Below are 14653 nucleotides of genomic sequence, written 5' to 3' on the forward strand. Positions count from 1 at the left end.
GCCCAGTAGTATACTTGGGTGCGGGGCAGGCTGATTCATCCCTCCCAGATTAATCTCTGCAGTGTGGCTAATGCAATGCGGGGTTGACCTCCTCCCCATAGGAGTTCTCTAAGGAGATTGTCGAGGCGGTTGAATTCAGAGTCTTGGATTTCAAGCGGGGCATTCTGTAACACAAAGAAATCTAGGCAGGGTAATCATTTTAAAGAGGGCGGCTCTGCCCATAAGTGTCAACGGGAGGAGTTTCCAGTGGCGGACATCGTCTCTAAAACAGTCTTGGCAGAATTCTTGCTCAGCTTGGCTAAATGTTCATCCAACATCTCGATGTCCAGTTCTGTGTGAAGGTCTACTATCCTTGTGAAGAGTGGGGCTCCAGACGCTATCTGCAGTGCCTTGTTCTGGACTATCTGAAGACTCTTACAGTGTCGCTACTGGCAGGTCATCCATGTTAGGGAGGCATACGTCAAAGTATGTCTGATGATCGCCTTGTAGACATTGATCGTTGTCCGGAGGGGCATGGACTTGGTCTTCAGGAGTGGGTACACCGTAACCAGCTTTCCTGATGCCTTCTGCTGAGGCTTCTCGATATGGTCACTGCTTTTCTACTTGATGGTCTCCCTGTTGAGGCTGATGTGTGGGTGCTCCTTGATCTTCTTTGTGGTGAAGAGTGTGGCAGTTGTCTTGCTGGTATGCAGCTCTATCCGCCAATCACTGTACCATGTCAAGATGGCATCCAATGAAGCTTGCAGGTTCTTTGCCACTTCTTTTTCGCTGAACCACTGGTAGAGGACCTCAATATCGTCTGCATACAGTGCCAGGTCAGTCTTGTGGAGATCTGTCGGGATTTCGTTGGTGAAAATGTTGAACAGGAAGGGTCGGAGGTTTGATCGCTGTGGCACGCCTGCTCAGATGGGGTGTGATGAGGACATCTCAGAACGCATGGTGTCCCAAGCCGATCATCTTGGGCAGCAGTGCCTTGTCCTATACTCGGTCAAATGCTTTGGCAACCTCCAACAACATTCAAAAAGATGATTTATGTGGACATGTTTCTGTTGAACCCACGGCTGATGGTTTCCACCACTCTCACCTGATGGGTCATTTCACGCTCCTTTCGAAATCCAAACTGTTCCTTTGCTAGCAGATTTATTTCAGATTTATTTCAGATACGAAGTCGCTGAGGCGGGTGAGGAGGACCTTCTCTAGAAGCTTCGATAATCCAGACAGTAGGCTGATGGGGTGGTAGTTCGCAGGATCCCTCAGTGGTTTGCCAACCTCTGGGAATACAATGACCCTTTGCTTCCTTCCAGAACCTCGGGAAGTGGTGAAGTCTCAAGCATGCATTGAAGATCTCTGTGAGGTGTTCCATTGATGTTGGCAGGAGGTTCTTGATTGCCAGGTTGGTTATTCCATCGTTTCCTGGTGCCTTGCCATTTGCCAGCTTCTCTGCAAGTTCTGCTACCTCAGAGCTTGTGCACTCCTTGATATGTTCTGCTCCCATCCCGGTTTGGTATTCTGTGAGATGCTTGTCAACTCCTTCCTCCACGCCACCTAAAACCTGCTTACCTTGTTTGGGGTGAACAGAGCCTCCAGTGTGTCGGCGAGAACCTGTGCCTTGTCTTTGTTGCTGCATGCATTGTGGGTAGGGCCCTGGATTGGTGGGCTTGGATCCTTCTTCCCAGTCAGGCGACGAGTCATTCTCCACACTGAGTTATCTGCCTCCTTCAGCTTGGCTGTTGCAGACTCCCACTTCTCTCCACGGTGTGGTCGGATTTGCTCCTGCAAGAGCCTTGTGAGTGCGTTGTACATCTGCAGGAGATCAGGTGTGCAGAGCTTCTGCCACTGGCGTCGGGCCAGTTCTTGTCAGTGATTGATTGCTGGTTGCCGCTCGGTACGTCATAGATGGAACATCAGCTTGTGTCCTGTTTCGGAACGCTGCTCTCGACTGCCTGCTGGACTGCTATCGTGAAGTCTTCCACAGCCTTGTTGATGTCTTCCGTGGTGCTCAGGGAGTTAGGTGTGACCATGCTGCTCAGCTCTTCCTTGTAGCAGCCATAGTCTGCTCTTCCGAGGTTGTACCATCTTAACTCCCATGTTGATTGCTAATGGGCTCTGGTCAGAAGTCAGCTCTGCCAGTGTTTCCAGCTCCTCTGTCAGGTTTTGTGCTCACTTGAGATTTCCTCAGTTTCGAAGTTGATGGAGAGGGTGTCCTATGATGGGTTCTGTTGATCTTTGTATCCCAGAGATAAGGGCGAGCTTCTTCTGAAGCCAGTCTGCCAGCTAAATGACGAAAATAGGCAGAATAACCCCCAGAGCAGTTGCCTGTTTAGAGAGCAGAAAAAAACACTTAACAAAGGGAAAAAAACCTGCCTGTGTTCTATTTGAATGCTGTATTTATGCTCCAATATAGTGAAGAACATGGGAAGACTATGTGTAATCAATCTGTATGCTGTCATAGCAGAATATCCATGTGCTGGCACTTTAAAGCTAATGGTTCCAGCAAGTGTATTAGCAGCAAAGAATTAGTTAGGCAAACAAATTAGAAGTAGCAAAGTGAAATGATGTGAGTCCAGATGCAGGTAAGTAGATTGCTTGCTTATTTATGCAAGATAAGATTTCTCTCAGCAACTCCAGCTCTGGTCAACTTCTCTCAACTCCCAACTGACATGATTTCAGCATAAACATTACAAAAATAAGTTCCACCATGCAAGGTTCTATGGTCTGAGAATGTTCAACATAACATAGATGACACACAATACAACACATCTCCTTTCCTCAACTATGTACAATGATATTTACATGTGCATTGTTAATTTTGATAATTTCACTTGCGTCTGATTGGCGCCACTCTGGCCAGATTCCAAACCTGCCCTCCATGCACTCTCACTGTCCCTCTCATCAGTTCCATCACCTGTGCACAATCAGAAATCAACTCCCTCTTCTTCCTTATCCCCCTTTCTTAATCCATAGCCAATCACCCACACACACATCTGCTCTCTTCCGACCATGTTTCTCATTCTCCTCCCTTACCCACACATCTTTCTTTCTCTCCAAAGTCCTCCTCACCTCCTCCATCACACAATCTGTTTCACTTGCCCTTCTGATCCAGAGAGGTGTTACCTTGGTATTGGCTTTCCTCCCCTCATCAACTGAAATGGGCTCACTCATGTGTTGGCATGAGGGGGGCATGAGCAATGCTTACATCCTATCCCTCACGGCAACCTTCTTATCTTTCCCACAAACATCTGCCATACTCACTGCCTCACACACATGTTTACTCTCTTGACGGCACTGTTTCCTTTGGGATGATAGACCACTGTCCTTTTATGCTTCACACCAGAGTGCTTCAAATACTCTTCAAAACACCCACCTACAAACTGTCTCCCATTATCGGTCAACACAGAACTGGGTAAACCCTCTTTTTCGAATAGACATTGTAGAAATCCAACCACAGGATTCCCTTTGGTCTCACAAACAATCTTAAACTCTGTCCAGTGGGGCAAGAAAAGAATTAAGACCAAAATTAACTTCCCATCGCCGCCACCAATGTTGACTGGGTCTAAAATATCAAAGGCCAAGTCACACCACACTTTCTCTGCGACGGCCGCCTTCGACACTGGCTTTAGATGAGCCACCATGCCCTTACCTGACTTCTCACACTCAACACACTTCCCCAGTACCCTTTCTATATCGTGATCAAACCCAGTCCACCAGTACTCATTCCTCAATACTGCTTTGGTTTTGGTCATTCCTATGTGACCTTCATGGGCCGTTTCCACCATCCGCCTCCGTAGGCTCTTGGGAACAACGGCACAATCCCACTGATACAAAACACTGTCTTTGGTACTTAGCTCTGAACACACTTCCCAAAAAATATTCTCCTTGTCACTCAATCTCTTTTCTGGCCAACCATGTCCCACAAACCCAATTACTCTTCCCAGAACGCTCTCCTCTTTCACAGCCCTACACCACTCTTTCTAAGACCCAACTCCATCATGTTTCACAAACACAGTAGGCGTCACATCCGGAACCTCATCTTCAGCTACACCACCCAACCTTGACAAATGACCAACTAAAATATTCTCCTTCCCTGGTATCACCTCCACAACAAATGTGTGTCCCTGCATTCTGGCCACACATCCAGCAACTCTCCTCGACACCTTGTCCAAACCCTTTTCTTAAAAAATCACCTTCAAGGGCTTATGAGTAGTTTTTAGGTTGAAATCTGCCCCCATACAAAGTTTCAAAATGTTTCTACTGCCCAGTGACATGCAAGGGCTTCCTTTTCAAGAACAGAATTGTTTCTCTCTGCTCTCCTCCACATCCTTGATGCATTGGTGATAACATGCTTCAAACAATCCTCACCAACTAGTGCCAGAACGGCACCAATGCAGTTATCACTGGCTTCTAAATTGCGCAAGTGGCCTCGCCAAGTCAATTCCACTTTTAATTTACAAAAACTCTGTCTAACACACTCCTTACCCCATACACACTACACTCCTTTTCTTAATGGGCTTCTCATCTTAACTATCTTATCGGCAAAGTTATGAACACCTTTCTGATAAAAGTCGATAATTTCTAAAATCAGCCTTAGGTCACCCTTATCCTTTGGCGAAGGCACCTTCTTTTTTGCATCAATCATGTCACTTTTGGGCCTCAAACCATCAGCAGAGATCTCGTGCCCCAAATACTCCACAACATCCTTCCTAAAAATGCACTTCTGCACTCTTTGGGTAATACCTTGCTCTTTCAAAACATCCAACACTTTCATCAGTGTTTCTTCATGCTACTCTTAAGTCTCTCCACACACCAAGATATTGGGCCTCATTACAACCTTGCCGGCCCGGAATCAACGGTGCTGCTAGCACTGTACCGTAACCGTTTACCGGTCTGGCACATTCCGACCCGCAATGGCAGAAACACTGTGACTGCAAAGTGACCCCCCCGGTGCTACCGCACTCGATAGCACCTTGACCGCAAACAGCGGGATGATTCACTGGACGTCCCTGAATTACCGGCACAGCGGTATAATGGGTACATTAGGAGTTCCGCCTACATGGAAACACCATAATAAAAATGGCGGTAACACTGCGACCACCGTGGTTGTCACACCGCCACCACGGACCAGGCGTTAAACAGTGGGAGGTGAGCAGCAACAGGCCACAGGTGTACAAAATTAGCCCAGCTGCACATCATTGGGCACTGGGATCATACCCACACACAACCCACCTTCCAACACAACCATCCATGCAGTCGGTCTAGCAGCAATTGGTCTGGGGAACCTGCAAGCAGCTATTGAGGCAGAAGCAGCACTGAGGCAGAGGAGGAGGCATAAGTGCAGGAGGCAAATGAGGAACCAGGTGACCATCCCAAACATCATTGTGCAGCAGTTACCACCCTGCAGGCAGCCACCAGTACCCTGCATCAGGGCCCCGCCCTGGAACCTGACCCCAAGCCAAATTCACACCTTATACAGGCTTGACAGGGACACCATCATATCAATAGTCACCCTCATTAATGACGACATCTGCAGCATGATCAACATCCGGACTTCAATTCCCCTCTTGCTGAAGAGAGTGTTGGTACTGCACTTGCTTGCTACCGGCACATACCAGCACAGCGTCAGTGAGCTGCACGGGCTATCACAACCCTGTTTTTCAAGGATAGTGTTCCAGGTACTAGATGCATATCTGCGCCATGTGTCAGAGCACAATGCCCTACCCCGAACCCCTGCACAGGTCAATGCCAACTTAGTGGCCTCCCATGCCTTTGTCGGCATGCCCAATTGCATTGGTGCATTATATTGTACCCATGTGGAGTTGGTTGTCAGACATGCCATTGAGGTGGTGTATAGAAATCGGAAACAGTTCCACTCCTTCAATGTGCAGATTGTCTGTGATGCAGAATAACTCATCACCCATTGCTGTGAATGTTTCCTGGATCCACACAAGACTCAATGGTTTTGCAGAACTCCATGTTGCCAGGGTACATGACATGTTATATGGGAGAGAGCACCTGGATGTTGGGTGAGTAGAATGACCAATGCTTGACCTCTGTGTGGTGGGGGGGGGGCAAATAGACACTCACCAGAGTGCTCCTGGCTGTTGAGTGAGTAGAATGACCAATGCTTGACCTCTGTGTGGGGGGGCAAATAGACACCAGAGTTCACCCAGTTTACCGCTACAATCGGTTCATGACAGTTAACCATATAAGGCCTAGTGGAAATACCCCCTAACCATGGAGTGGCACACCATGCAATGGAGACATGTGAATGGGAGTATTGGCACTGGTGAGAAAGTACCAGGTGCTCCCATGTGCACAATGCCTATTTCCCCCACTCCACACAGTAGTAGTGTCTTCACTCTTGTGCGCTGCGGGTGCATGACGCAGATTTTGTCTGCACCATACAAGACATGAGGCACCTAGTATGCAGAAACACACCATGGTTTACATTGAAACGAATAGGACCTGTAGTTGCCTACAAGGACATGGAGACATTGAGCAGGCCAAACATTCACAGTAGGAATGAGTGAGCCAAGGGTGGAATATAGAAAAATGGAGCCAAGACAATGTAGCAAAATGCATTCTAAAATCAGTGGCATGTACCATGTTGTCTGTTAACCAAATATGGAGACTGTGTACATGCTATCATGGCCAACACCAAATTCCCACCACAAACATCCAATCACCTTTCTGTCACCCCCATGCAGGTGATGCCGGATACCCCCTCACGCCATGGCTCATGACAACCGTCAGACAAGCACGGAACAGGCATGACAAGGCCTACAACCGGGCACAGATACATACAAGGGGCATCATAGAGTGGACTTTTGGACTGCTGATGGCCAGGTCCCGCTCCCTCAGCAGATCCGGCAGGGCATTGATGTATAGCCCCATAAAGGTTGGCAAAATTGTGCTGGTATGTGCCATGCTACACAATATGTATATACGCCTGAACATTGCACTGCCTCCGGACATGGACCCAGCAGATGAGGAGGATGAGGATGACGACGATGGAGATGGGCTGGGCGTGCAACCAGGGCAGAGTGTCATGGATGGACATTATGCACGGGAAGCACTTATTCATGATTTTTTCTGATCAATCCTCACAAGCACATGGAGCACATTATCACATACGTTATTTGTGACACTTATATTAAATAATTCAGGCACACACAGAAGAAGAATGTTCACTAGTTATTCAGATTATTAACCCAGTGTATTGTGATGACAGAATCTAACCGGTGCAACAACAAAACCCACCCAAACGTACCCACCCACCTCCCAGGCCCCAACTACCTATCCCAACTATGGACCCCCTGGCCCCTCCCAAACATACCCACCCACTTCTCAGCCTGAAAATGGCAACAAATGTCAGTCAATCATCACAACTTCTTGCCACGCTTGGCCGCATGTCTGTCATGATGGCCTGTAGGTCCAGTGCCATTGTTTCTGCTATGTTTGACTGGACACTGTTGCCCTCACGGACCCTCCATGACATCTGCATGTTTTATGTGGCACAACGCCCAATGGCACGTGCAACCCGGTGCCCAATGGTCTGGTTGCTTTCACGTTGGAGCCTAGAGTCCTCGAGGTGCTGCTGAACCAGTGCAGCCAGCATGTCCTGCCGTTCCTCCATTCGTTGGATATGGCTGCTGATTTCCTGCAAAGATCGGTGGGGGAGCGCATGGGACTCCTGGGGCTCATGGGGCTGAATGTGCCCAGTGCTTCATGGGTGTTTGGGTTCTCCTCGCTGCTGAATCCAGCTGCCTCAATTGCCACTACCTCTGCACTGCTGTCCGTGCTATGGGACTCGGTCTGGTGTGGTGGTGGTGGTGGTGGGGGATAGCACATGCATCAGGGATGTTGGGCTGAGCTGCTTGCTGTGGCCCAGGAGCAGCAGGGATGTTGGGCTGAGGTTCTTGCTATGGGCCAGGAGCAGAAGGGATGTTGGGCTGAGGTGCTTGCTTTGGTCCAGGGGCAGCAGGGGTGTTGGTCTCCTCGGTGTGGTGTACTTGTGTGCCGATGTGGTTTCCTGGATGGCTGAGGTGCCTGCAGCAGACGTTGACGGACGGTGTGCTGTACGACGTGCACGTCCCATCTCCCTTGACAACCGTGGTTGTCCGCCATCTGTCTCAGATGATGTTCCTGTGGGTGAATGAAAGGCATGCTGTTAGTGGACTGGCAGGATGAGGACAGTACATGCAACACAGTCTTTGAGCTACATCACATTGTGGTTACACGCATTGATGTGTGCTGCATTGTCATGTGGGTGTTTATAGGTCATACCTATGGACAGGGCATCTGATTGCCTTTGCACTGTATTCTGTGAGGGGGACCATGGGAGTACTGGGTGTGGTCAGGCTGATGTGGACTGTCATATGGGCATTTCTGTGCATTGATGTGGGGGCAGGATAAGCTTGATTCAACTTCTTATTTGTGCACTTTTTGTACTCACCAGCCTTGCCAGGTGTCCCAGCTCCTGCCTCCTCTGCACCGATGCCCTTGAGATGTAGCACACTGCTGCACTTGTCCTCCAATGGGAGCAGCTTTAGGGGTGAGTGTGCTCCGCCACCTGTTGCAGTGTATCAACGCCAGTGGGCTGCCACGTGGTTTCCGCACCCTTAGGCAGATGTCATCCCATCTCTTGTGGCAGTCCTTGATGCTGCGGTCTGTGAAACCCACAGCTGTCACCTTCTGGGCAGCCTCAGCCCATATGGCATTGCGCCTCAGCTGTGTGCTGCGCTGCTGGTCAGCAGAGAATAGCTCCTCTACATTTTCCACAATATGGTCAACTAGCATGGTGAGTTCTGCTTCACTGAAGTGAGGCTTGCACACGTGGTGTTGTGGTATCCTTGCAGCCATGTCCCTCTGTGTTTTGGCACACTCAGTGATGCTGGATGGCTTCTGGTATGGGGGATTGCAGTGGATTGTGATTTTTGTAATGGCTGCCACTCTCTTATCGGTTCCGGCGATCACAGTATTTCCAGTTCCTGTGTTTCAGGCTCCGCATATGTGGTGCCGCTATGTCTGGAGGTGGATGCACCGCCAACATTTGTGTCGGTATATCCGTATCTGCCAGTGTTTCCGTGATGGCGGTGGCTCTGGTTCCGCGCATTATTGATGCGTGCGGCTGACAAGCCGTAATCGTACCTTGTTTCAGCCACCAAGTAGTGGCGGAAATGGTAGGACCGCCATCACAGTAACAATTGATTTTTACCGCCGGACCCGTCATGAGGGCCATTGTCTTGAAAACTATGTACTCTCTGCAGACCTTTCAATAGAATATCCATGATATTTTGAAAAACAGATGAAGCTGAAAGCAGCCCAAATGGCATCCTGTAGAACTGAAACACACCTTCATGAGTAATAAATGTTATTAACCTCTTTGACTGTTCATCTAACTCTATTTGATGGTAGGCTGATGCAATGTCTAGTTTAGAAAAATGATGCCTTTGCCACCATTGTCAGCATCGCCGCCATATTAGGCAGGGGATGTCTCTCCACAACAGATTTGTTGAGTTCTCGCAAATCTACGCAGAGCCTCAACTCACCATTCGGTTTCTTTACCACAACCAAAGGAGACACCCATTCTACATTTCCTGCCTTCTCTATCACACCTGATATCCATAGTTTATCAAGTTCTATTCTCACTCCTTCTCTCATCACCAAGGGAACTGAACACAACTTTGTCACAATTGGCATACTTCCTTCCTTAAGCACTATTTTGTGCCTCATACCTTTCACATGTTCAATATTTTTTGAGAAAACACTGGGATACAATTCAACTACACTTGCAATCCCTCCTGCATGCAGCACTTGTTCAACCGTGTTGGGATCAAGTCTTATGCTCAATCCTTTCTGCTCTCTCCACCACAATAGTGTACTGCCACCCGTTGTGATGTAAATCTTGCCACATGCTTCTCTGCCCTTAAAATTCAACCTTGCTACAAAGTATCCTATGACATAATTCTTCCCCAAATTATATCTGCCCGGTTTGATACCGGGAGGCAATAGGTCTTTTAATTGTCTACCCACTGCCCTCAGGAACACCTCCCTAGACATCAATGACACCTTTGCCCCAAAATCCGCCATCATCCTCACACACTTTCCATCAATACCAATTTCCGCAAATGGGCTTTCACAATCCTCATCACCGGGACACTTCACCATATTGGCCGAAATTACTTCTACTTGATCCTCTTGATTCCCTGAGAATTGCTGCCCCTTCTCTGTCACATACAACACTCTCGGCCCTGCCCAAAACCAACATTTTAGCAGCAAATGGCATAATGACCTCATCTTTTACATTTAGAACATGTAACCTTCCTTCCTGGACATGCCAGTGACCGGACAAAATGGTTTGCACTAGCACATGTAAAACATAACGGGTCCTCTGTTTTCTGACCCTTGAATTTATGTATCACCTTTGGAGTCAGGAGGCTCTCGGACATGTTGAGCACTCCCCTTCTGCTTCTTCTTCTTCTTACCCCTGCCTCCATCGCCACACTTCAGTGGTAGGCACTTTACTGTCCTTCTTCGCCAATTTGGTGACACACACCAGAAGAAGAATGTTCAACCCTTTTGGCAATGCTAATAACCTCATCCAAACATGGCTCGTCTTTCAGACACAATTCTTCCCTTATCTTGTCATTAATACAGTGAATCATAAATTGGTCCCTTATATATCCGTCTAACTTGTCACCAAATTTGCAGGACAAGAACAGGTGGCGAAGAGCAGTAAGTTACTCTTCTACTGATTCTCCATCTTCCTGCACTCTAACTCCAAATTTATATTTCTCTAGAATCGTGCTGGTCTTGGGATTAAAATGTACATTCAACTTTTGCAGAGCAGAGTCAAATTAATTTGAAACAGACCCCTCATCAGGTTGATCCAATTCCGGCAATGTCTCAAAAATGTGCTGACCCTTATATTCTAGGAAATGCATTAAAAGGGAAACTTTAGTGTCTGTAGAAATAGTGTTGCCACAAGCAGTCTTTACAAAGTGGAGAAATCCTGTGTTCCATTGCGGCCACTTAATTTTCACAGGGCCTGGACTAGGCATAAATGCAGGAGGGCCCGGTACCCCAGGCATGGCCATTGTGTGCAATGGATCAAGGGAGCACATACAAATGTATTTGTCTCACAACAGTTTTTATGGTGATCTTCCTTATGGTTGGTCCTGTTTCCAACACAGACAGGGGATACCTTTAATATTGTGCAATGCGTGAACTGATCCTTTATACAGTAACATGCGTGAGCCAACCTTTTTATGACAAGTAAATATCTTTAATACCGTGCAATGCGTGAACTGATCCTTTTATGCAGTACCTTTTCATGAGATTTCTCATCCCTTTTTTTAATGACATACTGCAATTGCCCCTTTCTCCAGCGCTCTGTGCGGAGCACCTGCTCCACTCACAGCTGCGAAATGGGTAAAGTCTGCAGCGCTGACAGTTGCCTCAGTGACCAATGTAAAGAAAGATGGCCACCGAGCGTCAATTACGCCTTAGGGTCACTTCTCTTCAGCAACAGCTGTATGCATGCAATCGCATAGCAACGCTGATGCTGTACAAGCGTAGCGTTCGCTCACATGAGACGTATCTCGAGAGGCCCACAAGCCCCACTGAGCAGTGCATGTGCACCCAAAACTGTACCTTTTCTTTGCTTGTGGTGCACCACTATACTCCAGATAACGATGTCTACCTCTACACCGCCATACACTTTCTTCTGACACCTCATGCTGCTCACCTGACCCGCTTGGCAGCAATGCTCGGAGAGGATGCATCCATCAGACTTCCTCTCACAGCGTACTTGCACGCTGTGGTATGAAATAACAGAAGCGTGTTTGGAGAGGTAGTCTCTCACACCCCAAGCACCTTACCGTGGCCCTTACTTCGGCATATCGAGCTGGACAATCTGGAGATGCTGGTTGCAGAAGTTTTTGCTGGGGGTCAATGGCACTGGGGTTCAGACGCTCGTTGCCAGTGAAAAGATTTGAGCCCATTTAATCAAGATAAGATTTCTCTCAGCAGGCCCTAGCTCTGGTCAGCTTCTCTCCAAATCCCAACAGACCACATTCCAGCATAACATTCCACCGAGAAGTTCCACCACCAAAGGTTCAATAGTCTGAGAAAGTTCAACATAACATAGAGGATTAGAGGATACACAATACAACAAAGGTTTTGGTATTAAGATTAGTAAACACTGAATGTAGGTAGAGGCAGCAGGAATAGCCAGGAATGAAAAAAAGCAAGCAGCAAGAACGAAAGCACCGTGACACACGGAACGCGGTAAGGAAACCGGCAAAAGCACAGCGAATAACAAGAAGTGAAAGGGTATGTTGGGTTTGAGTGAGGGTTGCAACCAGCAACTTATTAAGCTTGGCGCCTGGTTTTCTTGTTTGACGCATGTGTGAGGAATACAGAGGTCAAAATCCCACCTCCGATAGGTAAAACACTGTTAGGTCCTCACCAATAAGCTGTGCCACAGTTTAAGCTTTGATTTCAAACTGTTTATTTTCAACAAAAATATATAATTGCTCCCTTAGGAGAGCCCCTCTGATGACACGTGTTTCGGCAGAAAGGAAAGGGAGCACTGATCTAGGCAATCACATATCTACTGTTGAGACGCAATGTGTTTGTCTCCAACACCGATAGATTTATGTGGTACCCGGAAGAGAGAAGACATTCTAGATGACCACTTAGATAAACTAGACTGGCAAAAATAGGTTGAATGTGCCGCAAATGGAACCATGTTGGAGGACACAGTGTAACGTAGCAAACCATGAGACATGCACCAGGAAGACCATAGTGACCAAGGTCTGTGGCGCATGACATCCGTGAAGTGTTGCATGTTCTTCAGTAGCACGATGTCCAGCACATTTGGGTTGTGACTTGCTGTACCTGGATAGTGTGTGGGCTCAGTGGGACCTGCTACCACAAATTCCTTCTTCCTGGAGTATGCCATCACTGTATGTTCCCTCATGTTGGTGGCCCTGGAGTTCCAGCCAAGCATCCAGGTCTTCAAGGTCGAGTTTTGCTTGCAGAGAGCAATAACTTTAAATCAGCCAGAGTGGTCCTGCCGCAGTCTTGACTTGCACTCCAGTGGCTTCAATCCTTCTGAAGGTTGGAAGCGCAATCTCATTGTGGTCGATCGCCGTCTTCTTTATCACTTGTGTCCCCTATCCATTGGCTACTGCTGGTCAGTCGGTGCGGTACAATCTGAGGTTTGCCAGGCTCAGCTTCTGGTTTCCTTGCAGGTGGGTCTCTGGCAGCAAAGCAACACTCAAGTTTCTCGTTTCCCACAGGTGAAGGAGTTCATCTGTCTTCTTCTGGATACCGTTGGCGTTCCACATCACAATGGCGTAGCTAGATTTAGATGCCATGTTGGTTTGTTTCTTCTCCCTGGAATAGGCTCAGGACGAGCCTTGCAACCATCGTCACGGTGGGGTCGATGATCAGCTCTAAACAACAACTGCAAATTTCACACTGATGGTCTTCCAGTTGATGGAGCCTTCTGCTCCATCTTCCTGTGCAATAGTGGTGCTAGAGTTATGGTTGATTTAAAAAAGCACAACTTGCACACTTTTGGGGTTTTATTGTTTTGTGTTGCTACAGTAATGTCCCGGTTACCAGTTTTTATTTACTGAAAATGAGGGGATTATAGAGAATGCCTTTCTTCCAATAAAAATTTGATGAAACCCAATCAAACTTAAATGTGAAAAGATAGTACATTTCATCTCAGTCAGTGTTTATCGTCAGTATTTTGAAACCTAGTCTAAACAAGTGCAAAGTCAGTGATTTCAGTGCTTGCAATGTCCTTACAATTGAATCCTACGTAAGGTACAGCACTTAATGCACAATTCACTTCCATGTTTTACGACGTTATTAACAGCTGGGCAGTTGTACATCAAGCACCGCAAAATCAATTGCATCTAGGTGCTACATCAAATCAGCCTGTATGTGTAAAAAACCGTCAGATTACTGGCAAACAGTCCTAAAGGCCTTCTAGCAAATTATGGCTGCTGTTGGCCACTGCTCGGCTAACCACACTTCTCTGAATTTGGTGAGTAGTTACTGGTATTGGCCTCATTCCTAGCATTTAGATACACCATGCAATGTCGATGGCAAAGTAGTGATCTCATGCATTCCTCAGAAGGCTTGCTCTCCTTTGGTATGTTAAGGATTTCAATCGGGGGCGACAGACACCTTGGTCTCAGCCTAGTATGTAGCGCACAACTCAGATGCCTTTCTCTTTATTTTATGCAGATTCAATTTGAGATGGTACACAACTCGTCTCAAAGCCCCTTTTTAAAATACCCCGGGTCACAATGGACCATGAACCAGGCTGGTGAAAATGCTATATTTTATTTACTTTAAGATTCAAAGGAAATCATACAATTTTAATATGGGGCAGCAATCACCAATGGGGTGATAATTACAGTGAAAATTGAAGCAATGCACTTGGTTAACCTTCGCCTAGAACATATCCAAAGCACAAGTGAATAGGAGCACTTTTTGAATTAGGATAGATAGCACCCGAGGTAAGGTTTCCCCTTGCAACATTCCCTCAAACCCCAATTAATCAGATTCTGAGTGGATAGAAAGAAGCAGCAGGTAGTCAGGAATAGGGGGCAGAAAACAGAATCAAAATCCG

The sequence above is a fragment of the Ambystoma mexicanum genome, chromosome 12 (genome assembly GCF_040938575.1).
Source record: "Ambystoma mexicanum isolate Mex_15411 chromosome 12, UKY_AmexF1_1, whole genome shotgun sequence".
In the NCBI taxonomy this organism is placed as follows: domain Eukaryota; kingdom Metazoa; phylum Chordata; class Amphibia; order Caudata; family Ambystomatidae; genus Ambystoma; species Ambystoma mexicanum.